Here is a 6966-nt window from a genome sequence, read left to right on the forward strand (position 1 = left end):
CAGCAAGCGATCAACTCGGAATGACCCCCTATATACATAGAAACATGGATTTTTACTGCAGGAATTATGGTTAGTTTAGGGGTATCGGTTAGGGTCAACAGAGGTGTAGCTAGGGGTCCAAGCGCCCCTGGCAAAGTAAGGGACTGGCGCCCCCCCTTTCGATAAAGCATTGCAGTCCATTGGCGGTTACCATGTTGGAGCCACAGCAACTGACCCCCTCCCCCACACGCTGCCCTACATCATCGGCTGGGATTCACTGTTGGTGTGAAGCCACTGGGAACATTCTGGTAGCATTAGCAGCAGTCTGTGTCATAGATAGGGAAGGCAGAAGGTTAACTAGCTAATAGCAGTCTGTTGGCAGCAGAGGCTGGGCGGGGGGCTGAGAATGAGCCAACGCTGATCAGTGTCCAGTCTGCTCAGACAAAAATATTTTATGATCAGGGCTGGTTCTAGACCAAAGGAGCCAATGGCGAAAACTTCCTTTGGCACCCCCCCCCCCCCCCCACACACACACATACACACACACACACACACACACACACACACACACACCAAAAAAGAACATATCCCAGTTTAACATAACGCTATGTGGTGCAAGGTGTGGAGCTGGTCACTTGTATCAGACCTCTGACATTTGCCTTTTCACCCATATTGCATACTTTTTCTTGCAGGTTGTGTCTTAATTCAAGAAGTGTTCTAAGTACTTCAGCTTAGTATCTTTACTGACCCCTCTTTACCCCACACTACATAACTGACCCCTCTATACCCTACACTACATCACTGACCTTTCTATAACCATCACTGCATTACTGACCCCTCTATACAGTACACTGACCTCTATATACCTGCTAGTACATCCCTGATGCCTATATTCCCTAAGCTAAATCCCTGACGCCTCTATTCCCTACGCTACATCCCTGACGCCTCTATTCCCTATGCTACATCCCTGACGCCTCTATACCCTACGCTACATCCCTGATGCCTCTATTCCCTACGCTACATTCCTGATGCCTCTATAACCTACGCTACATCCCTGACGCCTCTATACCCTACGCTACATCCCTGACGCCTCTATACAGTACAATGCATTACTGATCCCTCTAGACCATACATCCTCATTACATCAGAGAGATAGTGAAACACTGGAAAAAATAAGGATAAAGTGGACTACAGAAACTGATGCTCTAAACAAAGGAGAGAGAGAGAAAAGCACAAGGGAAAGTGGGCAATCGGAACACCATAGAGAGAGGAGAGATAGAAATGCCTGAAAAAGTAAAGGGGGTTGGGTATGGCATCCGGCGCTCGGGATTCCAGCAGTCACATGATACCTAATCCTAATCCTAACCCTCTGGGGGGGTGGCGGATAGGGCTAACCCTCAGGGGTTGGCAGCTAGGACTAACCCCCCCCCCCCTCCTAGTGCCTTCCCTAACACCCCCTCCCCCGGTCCTAACCCTCCCTCCAATACTCGCCTTCGGGATGTTGGCTGTCTGTGTGCCGGCACCAGTCTCCCAAGTGGTGTCAGGATTCCAACATCGGTCAAATGACCGCCGGTATACCATCTGCCGGGATGGTAAATGTATCCTGAGGACAGGTAGTGAGTGTGGAGGGATAGGTGGTTCAGTAAAATGTAACAGCTCAAACTGCGATCATTCACTGATAAATTGATTTATAGCTCTCCCTTTTTAACCATTGCAGTCATAAAAGCAATGTTTTTTAAACTTTTAAATAAAGCTTGTTAGCATCCCCAGCACACTGTATATGCTGGGAGATGTAGTTCTCAATATGAAAACATTTAATTACTGTATGAACTCTAATTCCCCAACTGAAACCTCTCACAAACACACACTCCTAAATCTAGTACACACACACACACATTTCCCCAGTACTGACAACTCTCATCACTTCCACACACTGACAACTCCCTCCTGCTCCTCTCCCCACTGACACTGACAGCTCCCTCACAGTCACACACATCCTCCACCCCCCCACCCACCCCCACCCCCCACACACACACACTGATAGCACACATGCACAAATCCCCCCCTCCTCGACACTAACTGTCACGGACTGCTTGGGCAGCAGGGGGCAGGCTCTGACTTGAAGTGCTGAAATTCAACAGCTCTCTCGAACTTGCAAGGCATGGCTGTGCAGCTGTCTCCAGCCATCTCCTTGCCCACTGTGTAATTTGTGGCGTTCTCTGATGTTCCCCGCTCTGCCTCTACAACCGGCACATAATGTACAGCAGTGGTGACTCCTGAGTATGGGCCTGGAGAACTCCGCCTACCGGGGGGTAGGGATTAATAATTTCAAAGGGGCAGAGCTAGGAGTGAAGCAGTGGACAGCAGTTGAGGGGCGTTTCAAACTGTAACAGGGTTGGGACAATTTCAGTATCCTTCCCTCACCGTCTAATTGGTCAGTCCCACGCTGATTGCCATAGCGCCCTTTCGAGACTGCAGAACTCTATCCCTTAGCCACGGTTGGCACAGCTGGATGGTGCCCCTGGCAAGTGCCATCCTGGCCAAGGGGTAGATACGCCCCTGAGGGTCAGGGCCAGCAACAGAAATCTCGGGGCCCAGTACACTGATATCTCTGGGGCCCCCTCAACCCCACCTTAACTTGGCAGAGGGATCTTTAAAAAAAAATGGAGCCTTTGACTCGGACCGTCAGTGAGGCCGGCAGGTGGTTTTCATACTGGGCTATCCAGCTCTTCGGTGGTGGTGGCAGGGACATTCAGAAAAGGGCCAGCACAGCAACATGCATAATAATGGCAATACAGTATGGACCACAGGGACTGGACAAAGTGATGGGGTTAAAGGAGGGGGGAGGGTTTAGTTGGCCTGTTAATTGTTTTCCTGCTTAAATTGAGCAGTTGGTGGATACACTTTAAAAAGCAATATTGGCACTGTGGCCCCATTATTTCTGTTCTTAATACTTGGAGCCCTGAACAAGTGTCCCCTTTGTCCCCCCTGTCACCGGGCCTGTTCAGGCGTTACCTATGGAGAAGCTGCGACATGACATCCTAGGACACGATACTGCACCATGCATCACCATTATATTTCAGTGTGCCTTGTCAATATTTAAATCTTGTTCTGTGTGACGTGAGTTGTAAATGGTTGAAAATCTCTGTGCTACAGTATCGTCACCATGTAGTTATAACAACACCGCAAAACCACCAAAAGACGTGTTTTGGTAGAGGGACTGCTGGAGGGGCCCATTGGGGCCCCCAGTTTGCTACCCCACCCCAGTATACCTGTGCTGTAGCCAGTGGAAGGGGCACTATCTTCCCGGTGATCTCTTCGGGAAGATGGTGCCACACATAGAAAGCAAAGACTCTGGCTGCACTCTCCTGCCCTCGCTCTAAGCAAGGTGATCGGGCCACAAAAGGACCCCTGTCGGACCCCGGCCTGTGGGCCACAAAAGGATGCATTGGGAGCGGCATGCGGCCCATGGGTTTGACACCCCTGCCCTAGAGTATCAAAATTTGTTTCACGGCACCCCTAGGCCAAAGTTTTTTTTATTGAGAAATTCAGAAAAAAATATAAAATTAAGTAAATTGTGTTTATAGCATGTCATCCTCAGGTTCAGTTATGTTGTGAGGGAATGGTTTTGCCAATTTAATAAAGTATAAATAATTTTAATTGGTCCTGGACCACCAAACTATGCTACCAGTGCAAGAACCCCAGTTTGGAAACTACTGCCATAAAATAAACCTTTTTTGTTTTTTTTAAACTACATGTAATACACCTTAGAGCTCAGTTCCTAAAAGGTTTTAAACCCTTGCATACAGTAAACTACACATATTTAAAAATCCTACACCGGGCACAAGTGCTCACGGGCCAATTTCATGGCAGTCTCGGATAGGAGGGCATTGTGGATTCACCAAGGGAATGCTGATGCTGACTCCAAGAAGAAAGGGAGTCTCTTCCCTATGAAGGTGAAGCCTTGTTTGGCGACGGCCTAGTTAATTTGATCTCGGCAGCTCCCGCAGGTAAGTCATCCTTCTTGCCCTATGTTCCCTCTCAACGGATGAAGACGCATCATTATCTGACGCAGTCATTTCGGCCCAATAGATATGCAAGAAGTTAAGATTCCCCTTTCTTTGCAGGTAGAGGCAGGAAAAGAGGGAAGAGGTCTGTAGCCTCTTCAAGATCGCAGGAGCAGAGATCATCCTCTGCTTCTGCCAAATCCACTGCATGACGCTGGGGCTCTCTTGCAGGAGCCCGCACCAGTGGGGGGCACGTCTAAAACTCTTCAGTCAGTTCTAGATTCATTCGGACCTGGACTCGTGGGTTTTACAAATAGTGTCCCAAGGGTTCAAACTGGGGTTTCAAGACGTTCCCCCTCACCGATTGTTCAAATCAGCCTTAGTCAGCAGGGAGAAGGTTTTTATTCAAGCCTCTTCGTGGTCCCGAAGCCGGACGGCTCAGTCAGACCAATCTTAAATCTGAAATCCCTTAATTTCTACCTAAAGAAATTCAATTTCAAGATGGAATCTCTCAGGGTAGTGATCTCCAGTCCGGGGGATAAAGGAGATTTCATGGTTTTGGTAGACATAAAGGATGCCTACTTATATGTTCCCATTTAGCCACTGCATCAAGCTACCTGAGGTTTGCAATTCAGGATTGTCTTTACCAATTTCAGACGTTGCCGTTTGGTCTGTCCACGGCTCCGAGGATTTTCACCAGGGTGATGGCGGAAATGATGGTTCTCCTTCGCAAGCAAGGAGTCACAATTATCCCGTACTTGGATGATCTCCTGATAAAGGCGAGATCCAGGGACCAGTTGGTGCAAAACATCTACTCTCCCTGACAGTTCTTCAACAACATGGTTGGCTCCTAAACTTGCCAAAATCGCAGTTGGTCCCAATGACGCGGTTGTTGTTTTTGGGAGTGATACTGGACACAGAAGAGGTTTTCTTCTAGTGGAAAGGCTCTGGAGATCCAGAGTCTGGTCAAACAAATTCTGAAACCAGCAAGAGTGTTAATCCATCAATGCATTCAGTTGCTGGGAAAGATGGTTGCGGCCTACGAGGCCATTCAGTTTGGCAGGTTCCATGCCAGAGTGTTCCAGTGGGACCTGTTGGACAAGTGGTCCGGATCCCACCTACACATGCACCGGAGGATAATCCTGTCTTCCAAGACCAGAATCTCACTCCATTGGTGGCTGCACAGTTCTCACCACCTAGAGGGGCGATGGTTCGGGATCCAGGATGGGATCCTAGGGACCACGGATGCAACCCTCCGAGGCTGGAGAGCAGTCACACAGGGGGAAAACATCCAAGGAAGATGGTCAAGTCTTCCTTGGATGTTTTCATCTCCACATAAATGTTCTGGAGTTAAGGGCCATTTAATAACTGCAGACACAGTATGCACTGGGACGGGTGCCCAGCATCCTCTACGGACTAAGAGAAAAGGATTTACCGGTAGGTATTAAAATCCTATTTTCTCTAACGTCCTAGAGGGTGCTGTGGACTCCATAAGGACCATGGGGATAGACGGGCTCCGCAGGAGACATGGGCACTTTAAGAAAGACTTTAGTTCTGGGTGTGCACTGGCTCCTCCCTCTATGCCCCTCCTCCAGAACTCAGTTTGATACTGTACCCAGTGGAGACTGGGTGCTTTTCAGGAGCTCTCCTGAGCTTTCTGACAGAAAGTATTTTGTTAGGTTTTTAATTTTCAGGGAGCACTGCTGGCAACAGACTCCCTCATCGAGGGACTGAGGGGAGAGAAGCAGCCCTACTCTCTGAGTTGCAAGGTCCTGCTTCTTAGGCTACTGGACACCATTAGCTCCAGTGGGATTGGTACGCAGGATCTCACCCTTGCCGTCCGTCCCAGAGCCGCGCCGCCGTCCCCCTCGCAGAGCCGGAAGATAGAAGCCGGGTGAGTATGAGAAGAAAAGAAGACTTCAGAGGCGGCAGAAGACTTCATGATCTTCACTGAGGTAACGCACAGCACTGCAGCTGTGCGCCTTTGCTCCCATACACCTCACATACTCCGGTCACTGTAAGGGTGCAGGGCGCAGGGGGGGCGCCCTGGGCAGCAATATAAACCTCTTTCGCAAAAATATAACATATATACAGCTGGGCACTTTATATATGTATAAGCCCCCACCAATTTTACAGTTTAAGCGGGACAGAAGCCCGCCTCCGAGGGGGCGGGGCTTCTCCCTCAGCACTCACCAGCGCCATTTTTCTCCACAGCACCGCTGAGAGGAAGCTCCCCGGACTCTACCCTGCTTATACCACGTTAGACAAGAGGGTTGAAAAGAGGGGGGGGGGGGCACATAATTCGCAAATTACATACAGCAGCACTACTGGGCAAACATTAAGTTACTGTTTTATTCCTGGGTTATATAGCGCTGGGGGGTGTGCTGGCATACTCTCTCTCTGTCTCTCCAAAGGGCCTTGTGGGGAAACTGTCTTCAGAAAAAGCATTCCCTGTGTGTGTAGTGTGTCGGTACACGTGTGTCGACATGTCTGAGGAAGAAGGCTATATTAGAGAGGAGCGGGAGCAAATGAATGTGGTGTCTCCGCCGACAGCTGATTGGATGGATATGTGGAATGTTTTAAATGCTAGTGTAAACTCATTGCACAAAAGATTAGACAAGGCAGAAGCTTTGGGACAGTCAGGGTTTCAACCCATGCCTGATCCTATGTTGCAGGGACTGTCAGGGTCTCATAAGCGCCCACTATCCCAGATTGTTGACACAGATACCGACACGGATTCTGACTCCAGTGTCGATTACGATGATGCAAAGTTACAGCCAAAATTGGCAAAATCCATTCGATTTATGATTATGGCAATAAAAGATGTTTTGCACATCACAGAGGAACCCCCTGTTGCTGACAAGAGGGTACATATGTACAAGGGAAAGAAGCCTGAGGTAACCTTTCCCCCCTCACACGAGCTGAACGAGTTATGTGAAAAAGCTTGGGAATCTCCAGATAAAAGACTGCAGATTTCCAA

The sequence above is a fragment of the Pseudophryne corroboree genome, unplaced genomic scaffold (genome assembly GCF_028390025.1).
Source record: "Pseudophryne corroboree isolate aPseCor3 unplaced genomic scaffold, aPseCor3.hap2 scaffold_166, whole genome shotgun sequence".
NCBI classification, from domain to species: Eukaryota; Metazoa; Chordata; class Amphibia; order Anura; family Myobatrachidae; genus Pseudophryne; species Pseudophryne corroboree.